The 16,457-nt window shown below is 37.2% G+C and overlaps 1 pseudogene; it reads right to left on the reverse strand.

Moving 5' to 3' along the window:
* Positions 1-4: 4 nt before the first annotated feature.
* LOC145576447 (ABC transporter B family member 11-like) lies at positions 5-14,111 on the reverse strand (annotated as a pseudogene).
* Between the last annotated feature and the right edge of the window lie 2,346 nt (positions 14,112-16,457).

Here is a 16,457-nt window from a genome sequence, read left to right on the forward strand (position 1 = left end):
TCCTAGAAGCCTAGGAAGCAGAACTTATATGAAGTGCAACCAAGGAAGCACAAATACCATCCTTAATACGAATCAGATTTTCATGCTTCCCTTTCTCTGCAACAACACCATTTTTAATCACAGCAATCGCGTCAGCATTCTTTATGGTGGACAATCTGTGAGCAACCACAACAGTAGTACGGTTCACCATGACTTGATCTAATGCATCTTGTACTACTCTCTCTGATTCTGCATCAAGCGCGCTTGTAGCTTCATCTAACAGGAGTATTCTCGGATTCTTTACTATGGCACGTGCAATCGCAACTCGTTGCTTTTGGCCTCCTGATAGTTGTACTCCTCTTTCACCCACAACAGTATCATAGCCCTACAACATAAATTTCATTTAAGATCTTAAATTTTGTACTTATACCAAGTATAATCTTGTTCTGCTAGTAGTATTATTTTGTAACAGGCAAAAATCAGTACCTGTTGCAAACTACTGATGAAATCGTGAGCATTTGCTAGCTTAGCAGCTGTTATAATTTCATCCTCAGTTGCATTGCCTCCATTTCCATATGCAATGTTAGCTCGTATTGTTTCATTAAACAGAACAGGTTCTTGGCTTACGAGTCCCATCTGTTGTCTTAACCACTTTAATTGAAGCTTTTGAATTTCAATCTCGTCTAAAGTAATACAACCACAATCATGATCATAGAATCTTTGCAACAGGGAAATGACAGTTGATTTTCCGCTGCCACTTTCTCCAACAATAGCCACTGTCTATAAATAGGATGGTATAAATGTGATTAAAAATTTCACAATACATATTGTTTTGTATGATTTCAAGTTGCATTTGATTTCAAACAAAAAAAAAAATCTGCAGTAAGAAGTATACCTTTCCTGCATGAATTGTCAGGCACAGGTCTTGAAAAATCTGGACTTCAGGCCTTGTTGGATATGTAAAGCTCACATGTCGAAGTTGAATTTCACCCTTGACATGATCAATTGTCATCCCAGATTCATCACTTGAGTTTATCTTAGACTTGCGATCAAGAATTGCGAATACAGAAGGAGTAGCGCTCTTAGCTTTGCTAGTATCCGGAGCCAAAGAGCTTGTTTGTGATATTCCTACTGCTGCCATTGCAAGTGCAAAGAAAACCTGCAGTAGTATAAGATTTGTCAGACATGTAAACTGTAATATATTACTTGAAATGTTTCTATGACTATTTTGTAAGCAAAGGAGTTGATGATTAGACAAGAGATGTGCACTTACTCTGAAAACATCAGGAAATGTTGTTTTTCCATGGCCAACAAGTTGTGCTCCCGCGTAAAAACAAATGCCATACACACCAAATAGGAAAGCAAAGGCTAACCCAAAACCCGCCCCACTGATCAATCCTCGCTTTATACCAGCTTTTATAAGGGCTTCACATTTCTTTTCATACAATCAAATTATCTTCTCCTCTGCACAGAAAGATGCAACTGTTCTGATACTCCCAACTGCGTCGTTAGCAACTTGGCTAGCCTCCTCATACTTTTTCTGTTGAATAAACAATAGAAAAAACAATGATAAGAATTCTGACTCTCAGCAGTTTATACTAACAGAGAAAAAAAATGAAGAGAGGACCTTAGCATCAGCACTAAATCCCTGCATAAACTTTACTTGGAGGTAACCATTGAGTCCAATGAGGGGGATTAAGACAAGGACAATTAATGATAGAATCCAGTTTGAAAGGAAAGCAATTAGCAAACCCGATAAAGCAGAGGATATATTTTGAACAAGCAAACCTAATGCATCCCCAGACCCGGGTGTAGTGATAAGTATGCAAGGGTTGCTAGGTCGTCGCCCAGAAGCGACGCGCCACATTGCCCGAGTGTGGTGTCAAATGAGCAAGGGCGTGCCATTGGGGCGTTCCCTACTGAGCGACGCGCTGCACTTCCCAGACCCGGGTGCAGTGATAAGTATGTAAGGGTTGCTAGGTCGTCGCCCAGAAGCGACGCGCCATATTGCCCAATTGTGGTGTCAAATAATCAAGGGCTTGGAGTTGGGATCAGGAGGGAGCGTGGGAGAAAAGAATTTAGTTTGCGGATTGGTTCTTGGAATGTGGGGTCTCTTACGGGAAAATCAGCAGAATTGGTAGAAGTAATGAAAAGACGACGCGTGAACATCATGTGCCTCCAAGAGACAAGATGGACAGGAGAAGGAGCTCGAGGCTTGGTTTTGGGGTATAAGGTATGGTATGTTGGGCAAGAAACGAGCCACAGAACAAGGAATGGTGGAGCTAGGAACGGAGTTGGTGTGGTTCTCGATGAGAGGTTGGCAAAAGAGGTGATCGAGGTCTATCGGAAGAACGATAGGTTGATAAGGCTGAAGTTGCTATGTGGCAAGGAGATTGTGAATGTTATCAGTGCTTATGCTCCCCAAGTGGGTTTAGATGCAGAAGAGAAACGACAATTTTGGGAGGACCTAGACGAGGTGGTGCAGGGTGTCCACCACTCAGAGAAGTTATATATTGGAGGGGATCTAAATGGGCACGTTGGGGCGAGCCGAGATGGCTATGAGAGTGTCCATGGAGGCTTTGGGTATGGGCAGAGGGACGCCGGTGGTGAAGCTATTATGGATTTTGCCCAATCATATGATTTAATTTTGGCTAATACTTGGTTTAAGAAGAGGGATTCACACTTGATAACTTTTCGGAATGGAGCAAATGCAACTCAAATAGACTTCCTGCTCACAAGGAGCATAGATAGACAAAGTTGCATAAACTGTAAGGTTATCCCAGGGGAGAGTGTGGTCACCCAACACCGGCTATTGGTAATGACTATTCGTCTGAAAGAGAAGGCGAAGAAAAAAGTTAGACAAGAAGAACCAAGGATAAGATGGTGGACCCTAAGGGATGCAAAAGCTAAGGTTTTTACAGAAAAGGTAATTGAAGAAGCGGATTGGGATGGAGAGGTGGATCCGGACATGACTTGGGTACGAATGAAGAACTGTTTCCTAAGAGTGGCCAAAGAGGTCTTAGGGGAAGTAAGGGGAAGAACTTCGGTACAGAGAGATACTTCGTGGTGGAATGAAGAGGTGAAAGCAGTAATTAAGCAAAAAAGGGAATGCTATCAAGCCTTAGGAAAATGTAGGAGTGATGAAACCTTTGCAGCGTATAAGGAGGCTAAGAGTAAGGCAAAGGCAGCTGTTCGCCAAGCAAAAGAAAAGACATATCAGGAGGTTTATGAAAAGCTTGATTCCAAGGAGGGAGAAAGGATCATTTATAAGATGGCAAAGAGAAGACAAGAGGCAAGGAAGGATATTGGCATGGTGAAGTGTGTCAAAGATAAGAACCAAATGGTCCTAGTGCAAGAGGAGGGCATCAAGGACAGGTGGAAGGGGTACTTCGATGAATTATTTAATAGAAGTAATGGAGTTGTGATAGGAGATACCTCTATGAGTGATGAAGAAATCAACATGGAGTATGTGCGAAGGATTAGGAGAGTAGAGGTGGAGATTGCACTGAGGAAGATGAAACCTAAGAAGGCGGTTGGCCCTGATGGGGTACCGATAGAGGTGTGGAGGTGTTTGGGTAAGATTGGTATTGATTGGTTAACAAACCTTTTCAACAAGATATGGACGGCTACAAGGATCCCACAAGATTGGAGGAAGAGCACCTTGGTCCCGGTTTATAAAAACAAAGGAGACGCTCAAGATTGTTCTAACTATCGAGGAATTAAGCTTATGAGCCATACTATGAAGTTGTGGGAAAGGGTGATTGAACAAAGGTTGAGGGCATGCACAAGCATTTCAGATAACCAATTTGGTTTTATGCCTGGGAGATCTACTATGGAGGCAATCCATTTGATAAGACAAATGATGGAGTTTTATAGGGTAAAGAAGAAAGATCTTCATATGGTCTTTATTGATTTAGAGAAGGCATATGACAAGGTGCCAAGAGAGATACTTTGGTGGGCAATGTTGAAGAAAGGTATCCCACGAAGGTATGTAGACCTAGTTAAGGATATGTATCGGGATGTGTCAACAAATGTGAGGACATGCGGAGGGTTGACAAAAGATTTCCCTATTACAATCGGATTGCATCAAGGGTCTGCATTAAGCCCTTTTCTTTTTGCAACGGTTCTAGATGAATTAACTAGACCAATTCAAGATGAGGTTCCATGGTGTATGCTGTTCGCAGATGATATCGTTTTGGTGGATGAGACTAAGGATGGGGTTAATGCCAAGTTGGAGCAATGGAGGCAAAGGTTGGAATCTAGAGGGTTTAAGCTAAGTCGGAGTAAGACTGAATATTTGGTATGTCGTTTTGGCACTCAGAGGGGGACAAGCAATGAAGTGGTGAGTTTGGATGGAAAGGATTTGACCATGAGTGAATGTTTTAAGTACCTAGGGTCGATCATCCAGAAGAATGGTGACATTGATCAAGACGTGACCCACAGGATTAAGTCAGGGTGGCTTAAATGGAGAGCGGCCACGGGAGTGTTATGCGACCGCAGCATTCCCTTAAAGTTGAAGGGAAAATTCTACAGGACTGCCATAAGACCAGTGTTGCTCTATGGTACAGAATGTTGGGCTTCTAAGAAAGAGCATATTAAAAAGATGGAGGTTACGGAAATGCGCATGTTAAGGTGGATGTGTGGAAACACTTTAAGAGATAGAATCAGAAATGAGGTTATTCGCAAGAAAGTAGGTGTGGCGGGCATTGTAGATAAATTAAGGGAAAATCGTCTGCGTTGGTTTGGACATGTAAGACGGAGACCCGAGGGTGCACCGGTGCGAAGAGTGGAAGAGTGGGACCATGGAGGGATTAAACGAGGAAGAGGGAGACCAAAGATGACTTGGTTGGAAGGAGTGAGGAAGGATATGAAGTGCATGGATTTACGTGAGGATGAAGTTTTGGATCGTAAGGGATGGAGGAGAAAGATTTATGTTGATGACTACACGGAATAATCAAATTTGGTTCATGTTAGCCGACCCCACTTTTGGGATTAAGGCTTTGATTGATTGATTGATTGATTGAAACCTAATGCATCCCCAACTAAAGCGCGCACAGTTGCAGCATCAGCTGATAGCCTTGCACCTATGGCACCACTTGAATTCTCTGCCTCGTCAAACCAACCAATTTCCATGTGTACTACTCTCTCGAAGCATAATGTTCTTATCCTTCGTATCAACTTACAACCAGCTACGGCAAAGAAATAAGTTCTAGCAGGATATGATATCAGTGCTCCTAACCCAATGACTACGAACATAAGGGCCCAAAACCTTGAGTCCTTTCTCAAGATATCGTGTGGCTTGTAAAACATTTCAATCGCACTAGCGAATACTATACTAAACACAGGAAATACTGCGCCGCTAGCAATTGCAGATAGACATCCCAACACAAGTACTGGGATTTCAGGTTTGTTGAGTGAGGCCAAACGCTTGATAGAAACTTCTGATTGCTTTACAGCAGGCAATGACGTTACAATGTTTGCTTCAGGGTCTGCTGTTAGTCCAGATACTGCTGTGAAAGAGTCGTCGTGAACACTACTAATCCTCCCTGAGGAACCTTGGCTTAAAGATCTTAATGATGATCTTCTTTGACTAGATTGACTCCACATTTCTCTAGCATCTGTTGCTTGTTCTGACTCTTTTTTCATTTCTTGTAAGTGTATTAGTTGAGAGTACGCTCCCTCAGGATCGCTGAGTAATTCAGAGTGCATACCTGAATTGTGTCAACAAAGCAAGCAAACTGTCAAGATAACTAAATAAAAAGACAAACAAAAATAAAATGATTTACAAAATTTTGTATCAAACAATAGGTAGAAGCTAGCTTGCCTTTTTCAACCACCTTTCCTTGATGTATAACTACAATCGTATCAGCATTTCTTACTGTACTCAAACGATGGGCTACAATAATAGTCGTTCGATTTACCATTATTCTATCTAATGCTTCCTGCACAATCCTCTCTGATTCTGCATCAAGTGCACTTGTAGCTTCATCCAAAAGTAAAATCCGCGGATCTTTCAGAATGGCCCTTGCTATGGCAACCCTTTGCTTCTGCCCTCCTGACAGTTGTGTTCCATGCTCACCAACCAATGTGTCTAGTCCCTACAAGTTTAATTTCATCTATTAATTGAAATGGAATTGAGAGACTAATAGAAATGTAAAAGGACTAATAGAAACTTGAAGATCAAACCTGTGGTAATTTATCTATGAACTTAGCAGCATTTGCAAGCTCTGCTGCTGCCCTTATTTCTTCAATTGTGGCACCATCTTTCCCATATGCAATGTTCTCTTTGATCGACGAACCAAACAACACAGGCTCTTGACTAACTAAGCCAATCTTTTGCCTAATCCATCTTAGCTGATATTCTCTTATGTTAATTTCATCAATCAAAACTTCCCCTGCTTGTGGATCATAAAATCTCTCTATAAGACTGATCACTGTCGATTTACCACTGCCACTTTGCCCAACTAAAGCCGCGGTAGTGCCACTTGAGATTCTGAGAGAAAATCCATTAAATATTTTCTCGTCAGGTCTTGTTGGGTAACTAAAATGAACTCTATATCTCCACGAATGTCATCTAGTACTTTCCCATTTGGATCAAAAGGGTCAATATCTGGCTTTCGAGTAATGGTCTCGAACATCTTGTATGCTGCTGCTTGGCCTGCTGCAAATGCTGTCATGTTGGGAGATGCTTGCCCCAGTGACCTGCATCAATTTCAAATATAATACATGCTTATCAAATAAAGAAAATTATACAAAATGTACTATGATAAATTTGTTAATAATATTAACAGGTGCATCAGAAGTCTGAAGTCATTGTTCAAGGACTGAAATGCAGACTTACATAGAACCTATAATGACGCCTACAATGACATTAATGACATCGCCGCCAGTGTAATCTCCATAGAGAATCCTCCTTGAGCCGAACCAAATGGCGCATAGCTGCTAAAGACTACAAAAGTCAAGACACCTAGCCCTACCCCTGTGATTATGCCTTTTTGTATACCTGACTTGTAAGCACTTGCAATTGCGTTGTTGAATTTTTCAATAGCTTGTTTCTCTCCTGTAAATGAGGCCACCTATGAAGAAATTTTGTTCAATTAATGATCACAGAAATGTACAAAAAGACTAACATACAAATTCACATTATTTCACGAAGAAGTTAGTTAAAATCCAACTCACAGTTCTTATTGAGCCTATAGTTTGCTCTACAACAATCGCGGCCTTTGCATAAGCAGTTTGCCCCTTTGTAGCCATTCTTGAGAACATTATGGTCATGAATGCACCCGCACTTGCAAGAAATGGTATTACCGACAGCATAACAAGAGTAAGAAGCCATCCTTTGATGAATGCAACCACAAATCCTCCAAAGAATGTTGCCATCAGTTGTATAAATTGCCCTACCTAAAAACAGATAAATAAATCATAATATTAATCATTTCAATGCAGTGCTTTAGCATCTTGCTACAAGAATCACATTGATAAGAGCTAAATATGTTACCTTCTCCCCAATGGCATCTTGTATTAGAACTGTATCGCCGGACATCCTACCAATTACTTCTCCGGTGGTAATTTCTTTGTCAAAGAAGGCAATGTCTTGTCTGAGTATAGTTTTTAAGTACAAATTTCTCATTCTGGCTGCTTGTCTTTCTCCGGTAACCATCCAACAAGCTACCTCTGTCAGAAAACAAGTTAAATATGTGCATTAGCAAATGTGTTACGTGTATACTTAAAACCAGAACATTTAAAAGAAACAATGGGAGCTCTTTGAGTATCAAAAGCACATAGCCTAGTTTAATCATTTTAGATTACTCTCGAATGTAAGTAGGTTCATCCTAAAAGATTTTCCCAACAATCTAAGGCATTATAGTTGCTGACTTTCAAATAATAAAAACAATATAAATTGATAGCAAATAATAAGATAAAAGGATTAACAAGCTTACGAAGAAATGCAGCTACTAAAGCTCCAATAGCCAAGTAAGCAAAATTCAGAGATACCTGCAAATGTCAATGGTGAGCACACTTTGCTATATAAGCATATCAAACGACAGATGCAGAGTGCAGAACATTTTGACTGTGCAAACCATCGTTCAATTAATTTTGTTCATAAATGGTGTGAACACAACTATTCATGAATTTGTCACAATATATTGTGGAATTAAGGTGTTTGCTTTGATCATAGAATGATATGCATTCGGAATATTGTGTGAAACTAAGATTGCATTGTTCTAGAACTTGATTCTTAATACTATGAGTCTGATTTGGTCATTTGGACCCCCTTTTTATTTATTTATTTGTTTATTTATTTATTTATATATTTATTTATTTTTATGCTTAAATATTGAAATGAGACAACCCCGCAACACAAACACATGTTTATGAGCCCTTTATATTAGGGGTTTGAAATAAGGATTTAAAAATCATAAAATTACCAACCAGACACATGATATGAGTTTTAATTATTCTAATTAAACATATGCGTGATACTTTTAACTCATGAAGCTGTTGAGTATCGTTGTAAAATATCTTTTGTACAAGATATTTATAGATGCTGACTGGGACAAGTTTATTAGACTTTCCGCAATTTTAGGAAAGTTGTTAGAGGTTAGTTATTGTAATTGTAGGTATTTAAAGGCTGTAATAATCAATAATCATGAGAAAATCATTTTTACACAATTTTAATCTATTCTTACATAATTTTCTCTCTCTTCTCTCGTTCTTCTTTCTGAAATTTCAGATAATTCTGGAATTTCACATAGTATCAGAGCAATTCCTAGTGAATTGTTTGATTTTCTTCTTCTGATTTTGTTTCTGTTCGTTTTGATTGAACAAATAATCCCTAATTCAATCGAATTTTCAATTGATTGTTTTGCATTTCTTGCAATTGTGATTGCGATTGCAATTATATTTTCGATCTCTTCTTTGATTTTTTCTTCGATTCCTTGATTTCTTGAGCTTAATTTGAGCTTTGTTCATTTGATAATGGCGCCTGAAGTTTCTTCTCAGTCGGTCAACAATGGTGTTAACTTCAATGATCCTTATTACCTTTCTAATGGCGATCATCAAGGGATGCAGCTTGGGAATAACCTTCTTACTGGCTCTAATTTTGTGAATTGGAGTCGCAGTGTGAGAATGGCGTTGATTGCGAGAAATAAATTGGAATTGTTGGATGGAACACTTCCTTCTCCAGGTATTGATCATTCTGGTCCATCAAAAATGGTTGCGTAATGACTACATGTTTATGTCATGGATCTTGAATTCTATGGATAAGATTTAGCTGAGAGTTTTATGTTTGTTAGCTCTTCTGCTGAATTGTGGTCTGAGATTGTTGAAAGGTTTGGTCATAGTAATGCTCCACAATTGTTTGAGTTGCATTGGAATATGAAATCTGCTGCTCAGAATAATAATAGTATTGCTGAATACTATGGACGTTTGAAGAGATCATGGGATGAGTTGCAAGTTCTGGAAGGTTTTCCAGATTGTTCTTGCGGAGCTTTGAAGAATTGCAGTTGTGGTATTCTGAAGAAGGTCTTTGAAATGGACCAGAGAGGGAAGTTGAGGCAGTTGTTGTCTGGACTTAACAAGAACTATGATCAGGTGACGACTAACTTGTTAAATTCTGATCCTTTGCCTACTGTTAACAAGGCATATCATACCTTATAGCAGATTGAGCAACAGAATAAGCTTAATCAGAATACTACATTGTTGGAAATGAGTGCATTGAATGCAAATGCTCATAACTCTTTTCAACCTAAGCTGTTTCCTAAACCAGTTTTTTAGCAAAGAAAAGATAATTTCAAGAGGATTAAGAATGACATTGTCTTTGATCACTGCAAGAAGAGAGGTCATCCTATTGATTAGTGTTTTAAATTATATGGAGTTCCTGAATGGCATACAGCTCTGAAGGCTAAAGGAGGTGTGAAATTGGCTGCAAATGTATCCAGTGATTCTGAAATTCTTAGAAGGGCTCCTGCTACAGATTATGCTGAGTGCAGCAAGAGTTCTGGTTCAGGCATTGGTGGTTCCGTTCCTGCTGCTAATGCATCCAAATTGTACAATGAGTTTATGAAGTTTGTGCAGACTAGTTCTCAACTGGATAATCCTTTCTCTTATGAGGTAAATTTTGCAGGTATCAATATTGCTTCTAATGTAGATGCATTGGTTAATCATATCATTTTGCTAAATCTTGCTGGATTATTGATATTGGAGCTACTAATCACATGACTAGTAATCTGGAGTTGTTTACTTCTTATGAGATGCTTAAAAATTCAATTAAAGTTGGTTTACCAGATGGAACTATTAAATCATTGCTTTATGCTGGCAGTATATGTTTAACACCACAAATTATTTTACATAATGTCCTATACATACCTGATTTGAAGCATAATTTGTTGTTTGTTAGAAAATTGCTTGATCATAATTTTTTATGTGCACGTTTTGAAAAAAATTCCTGTTTTTTTCAGGACCTTGTCACTAGTCAAATAAAGGCTATTGGAACAAGAGAGTCTGGTTTATACAGATTTAGTTCTGTTTATTCATTGTTATCTTCTGTAAATAATGATAGTGTTAATTCCTTTGTTCATAACACTATTACTTCAGCTGTCAAGCCTAGTGTTGGGCTTGTTCATGCTAGATTAGGACATATTTCTGCCAGCAAGCTAAAGCATGTAATAGTCTCTATTCTTGGTAATTAATAATGGACATAACTATGATTTTACTTGTGAAGCTTGTGTGATGGGAAAACATCATAAATTGCCTTATCCTGATTCTGTTTCTATTGCTTCTGTTCCTTTTGAGTTGATTCATGTGGATTATTGGGGTAAATATAGAAGACCATCATTGTTTGGGGCCACTTACTTTCTTACTATCCTTAATGATCACACTAGATTAACTTGGACATATCTTTTGCATGATAAGACTCAAGTGTGTGGGATTTTAGCTGGATTTCTTGAGTATGTTGAGAATCAGTTTGGGGTTAAGACTCTTAAAAGTGATAATGGAACAGAGATTATTCATATGCTTGTACTTAGTTATTGACTGTGAAGGGTATAGTTCATCAGAGGAGTATTCCTGGTAACCCTTGACAAAATGGAAGGGTTGAACGTAAACATAGGCACTTATTAGAAATTGCTAGAACTCTAAGAATTCATGCTTGTTTGCCTTTGAAGTTTTGCGGTGAATGTTTACTTGCTGCAACATATCTGATTAATCTTCTTCCCAGTTCCGTGTTGAATTGGAAGAGTCCGCATGAGTTGTTATTTGGGAAGTCTCTTGATTATGAGCATCTAAGGCTGTTTGGTTGTCTTTGTTATGCTGCTCAAAAGGTTTGTGACAAGTTTGAGCCTAGAGCTAGGAAGTGTGTATTCATTGGGTATCCATATGCTCAGAAAGGGTACAACTATTGATGATTTGGCTACAAACAAGATAATTTTGAGCAGAGATATGGTGCTCTGTGAGACTATTTTTCCTTTCCAATCACCTAAACCTATAGAGGTTGTTCCTGTTCTCCCAGTTATGAATCCTGCTCTGTATAATTCTCAGCCTATTTCTTTAGAATCAGCTTCTCAATCTTCACATTCTGATTCTGAACATACTTCTGATAATGAGAATACTTTTTCTCCACCGTCTTCTTCTATTTCTTCTACTCCAGCTTCTTTTGCTTCCTCTGATCTCCCTTATCCTCAAATTTCTTCTCCTCCTATTGTCATATAGTCATCCAGACCTAGACAAATACCCAAGAAATTTGATGATTTTCAATTGAGCATTCCACCTTCTTTACAGACAGGTTCTGGTTTTAATGTTTATTCTGAACCCGCTCTTACTTATATGGCACAAGAATCTTTACAGAGTCTTGAGAATGTATTAACTACCTTTGAGCCTAGCACTTAAAATCAAGCCAAGGATCATTGAATAGGTGGAAGCTATGCAGAAGGAACTTGATGCTATGGAGAAGACTAAGACTTGGGAACTTGCAAAGTTACCTTCTGGAAAGAAGGCTATTGGTTCTAAATGGGTCTATAAGACTAAATTCAATTCTGATGGAACAGTGGAGAGATGCAAGGCCAGAATTGTTGCTAGGGGAGATAAGAAAATTGAAGGCAAGGACTATAAACATACTTTTAGTCCAGTTGCTAAGTTTACTACTGTCAGAGTAATGAATGCTTTGGAAGCACCTTTTGGTTGGGATATTCAACAGGTTGATGTTAATAATGCTTTCTTGCATGGGTTTCTTGACGAAGAAGTCTATATGAAACCACCTCAAGGGTATTTTAAAGCTACTCCTAGTCAGGTCTGTAGGCTGAAAAAGTCTATCTATGGACTAAAACAGGCATCTAGGTGTTGGAACAAAGAATTGAGTACATTTTTGCTTGATTATGGGTTTTCTCAGTCACAGCAGGATTACTCTCTTTTCATCATGAAGAATTCTACTTCCTATACAGTTGTGGTAGCCTATGTAGATGATTTGTTGGTAACTGGAACTGATGTTGTTTTGATTCAGGATCTCAAGGAACAAAGCATTCACAATCAAGGATCTAGGGAGTCTTAAATATTTTTTGGAATTGAAGTTTCTAGATCTAAATTTGGTATACTTTTGAATCAAAGAAAGTATATTCTTGATATGTTAAGAGGTGCTCATATGGAAGGTTGTAATCCAACCAATTTTCCTTTCCCAAAGGGTTTGAAGTTAAGTGTTAATGAAGGTGTTGTTTTGGATGATCTTGAGAAGTAGAGGAAGATATAAGGAAGCTGTTATATTTGAATCTTACCAAACCTGATATCAGCTATGCAGTGCAACAATTGAGTCAATTCTTGCATAATCCTAGGGATCAATATCTTTCTGCTGCTGTTCATGTCTTAAGGTATCTTTAGGGTACTTTGCATTATGGTCTAAACTATCTTGCAGCCTCTAATATGAAGATTACAGCATATAGTGATGCTGATTGGGGTACATGTGCTGATTCAGGATGGTCTTTGTTAGGCTATTGTGTATTCTTGGGAATGCAGTAGTTTCTTGGAAGACAAAGAAGCAGAAAACTGTGTCTAAAAGCTCAACTGAATCAGAGTACAAAAGTATGAGCTATTCTGCAAATGGAGTAATTTGGTTGGAGAGATTGCTTTATGATTTGGGTTATGAAATTGAAACACCTATTCCTTTATACTGTGACAATATTTCTGCAATGCAAATTGCAGAAAATCCATGTTTTCATGAGAAAACAAAACACTTGAGGTCCAAGTCACAGAAACTGCATTTCATCAGAGAAGCTTGTTCATGTGCAGTCTGCTCTACAGCTTGCTGATTTGATGACTAAAGTGTTAGGATATGATTAGCATAGATTTCTTAGTTCAAAAATTGACCTTATCAGTCAACCTCTTGCTCAAGATTGGATCTCTATAGCTCCATCTTGAGGGTGGGTGTTGAGTATAGTTATAAAATATCTTTTGTATAAGATATTTATAGATGCTGACTAGGACAAGTTTGTTAGACTTTTCGCAATTTTAGAAAAGTTGTTAGAAGTTAGTTATTGTAATTGTAGGTATTTAAAAGTTGTAATAATCAATAATCATAGAGAATCATTTTTACACAATTTTAATCTCTTCTTACAAAATTTTCTCTCTCTTCTCTCTAAAATTTCAGATAATTCTGGAATTTCACAGAAGCCAACGGTCATAAGATGTATAATTAATTAATATTTACCGATAATAACGATGTTCGGTGTCACATGTCTTAATACTGTACACACTCCTTCGTAATCGAAATATCCCTTTCCCTTATGAGGAATTAGGAAAATTTGACAAGCAATAATTTATAATTCCAAGCACATTAAATATAACATTTTACCTTGGATACAGCATGGATGACATCCTTGGTATTCTGATTTTGGCCAAAAGCATCAACTAAGTCACCCACAAGTATAGCCATCAAGGGCATAGCTACACCATTTGCAATAGCACCAATGGAGCCAACGATCATCAATACCTTATCAGTAGAATCAGCGAAAGCAAAGAGTTTGTAGAAAAGGGACTTTGTTACTAGTCTCATTAGTCTCTCCCTTTTTGCTTTCATTTTCATTCGGCTGTGTTGCATCCAAAGCCGACGTTGTTGTCTCATCAACTCCGTTATTCATCTTGTCCATATCAGCAACCAATTCCAAAGACTAGAGAATTGAAGGCTGTCCTTGGCTCTTAGCTAGTTACCTGGAATATTCATAAGTAATAAATAATGAAACGTGACATGCATGTATGCATGAGATCCATGCTGCATGATGATGGCCGGATGAGAAAAATGGTTTATAATTGAATTTTCTTATACGTCTTGTGTAATGCCTTGACTTTTAAACCAAGGCACTAGTATTAAGATTTCTACCTCTGTTTTATATAATTTGCAATTTTGAGATATTATTTGTGAGATATAAAATATTACAAAGTTGCAAATAATATGAAACAGAGATAACAGTATAGTAACTGGAACCTATGGTGCGTCACATGTTGTACCTTCTTTAAGGGAGATACAAGGCGACATAATAACCTCATAGTTATCTAAAATAGACTACTACTTCATAATTTCTTGTGTTCATTGAGCTGTAATTAGATACTTGATTGTGTGTGTTTGTAAAGGTTAAAGAAAATCAGTAAGGTAATCAGTGAGCTCATTATTATGGTTTGGCAATTGCAATACCATGGTATATTGGTATGTCTAAGGGAGGAAGAAAATCGGGTAAATCTATAATTGTTGTGAGTAACTTTAATTTAATTGGTGGCATGGGGAAGTTTTTCACATTTGGCAATTGGCAAACAAGTTTGACCATGGAAGACTTGCATGGAATCAAGACTTGCATGGCAATTGGTACCGTTCTTAATTTTTGCTTTTTTTTTTTTTTCTTTTTTTATTTTTTATCGTGGACTCAAAATACATCAACGTTAACTATGTATTCTCATTGATTTATAATAAGAGAAATATAATCATTTGAAATTTTCATTGATTCCTTAGGATATAGAAGTTAATTTTCAGAAAATCTACATGTTGTACATTTTAATAATGATACATACATAATTAAAAAATAAGTACAAGTATGTAGTCAAACATATTTCTATGAGACCCTGAAAAATGAAAATACTGCAAACAAAAATATGTGTACCATATTCTAGACTTTTGTAGTTTTTTTATGTTTACATACAAATATACATTTTGATAAACAATAGTCATATATGTAGGACAATTAATCCGTACATGTGCATTATCTTCCAATAATATTGTAAAAATAATACACTTGAATAATAAATTTCAAGTGTATTTCGATCCCGTCAAAATTGCGAGTATAAGTAAAAGTTGGTTGTTAAACTTAGATGATCAAGTGATGTGATCAAAGAAATAATATTGAATCATTCCGAATATAAATAAGTAAGTTTAAGATTAAATAACCTACATGTTCCTTTCAATGTCATATCAAGATTAGAAATTTTATAGAAAAAAAAGTTTATGATGATACATATTATTCATCATAAACTTTTTTTTCTATAAAAGTTAATTAGATATATAATCGCTTAGCTTATACCAAGTATATTGGTATTTATAATGTATAAGTAAATACCATGAGTTGGCCGCCAGTTCTAGCCTAAACCCCAAAGCACACAAATTAAGTTGGTCAATTCATCATCTTTGACCTAGTCAACAGCACCTTAAGACAAATTTGACTCAATGCAACTAGTTTAAGGGGCAAAAAAAAATCACCTATGGATCATGAACACGTAAGATTGGGAATATATCTCCCGTTGTTTTATTTTGAAACTGGAAGTTACTAGTCGCTTTTAGTAATTTCTGTGTAATTAAAAACCATTACCAATTATGCATGTTTTTTCACTTAAAAATAACCAGTAATCAGGTAATGTATGTAATACTCAGGGTCAATCCATCCGGCCACCGCCTCCCCCCCCCGCCCCCCCCCCCCCCCCCCCCCCCCCACCCAAAGAAAAAAGATGACCTACTTCAAATTTAAAATCCTAAACCTGATCGAATAAATCTCCAATAGCCCAAATTGGGCCATATAAATAGTTAATAACCACACATCTTCCTATAATTATGATCCTAAAAGGCTAAAACATGACTTTAGGAAAAATAATTTCAAAACTTTTTTTAGGATTAGAACAAGATACAACCTATTTTCTAGATTAATTAATGTTTGCATATACGAAGTATGTAACTCTTGCCATCTCTTAGTAATTAACAGTGCCGGCTACTAGGGGGAGCTCATTGAGCGATCGCTCAGGGCCCCCTTTTGTAGGGCTCTCTTTGTTTTATTTATTTATTTTTTTTTTTATATTTTTTTTTTAAAAAAAAACTATTTTTTGATAAATTAATGAAATGTACTACTAATGACAAGTATAACTGCTTCTTTTTAATCTAAATAAAATGTAGTACTAATGACAAGTATAACTGCTTCTTTTTAATCTAAATAAAGATGAATCAAAAGATTAATTTAGTT

This window comes from Chenopodium album, chromosome 13 (assembly GCF_948465745.1).
Source record: "Chenopodium album chromosome 13, dcCheAlbu1.1, whole genome shotgun sequence".
NCBI classification, from domain to species: domain Eukaryota; kingdom Viridiplantae; phylum Streptophyta; class Magnoliopsida; order Caryophyllales; family Amaranthaceae; genus Chenopodium; species Chenopodium album.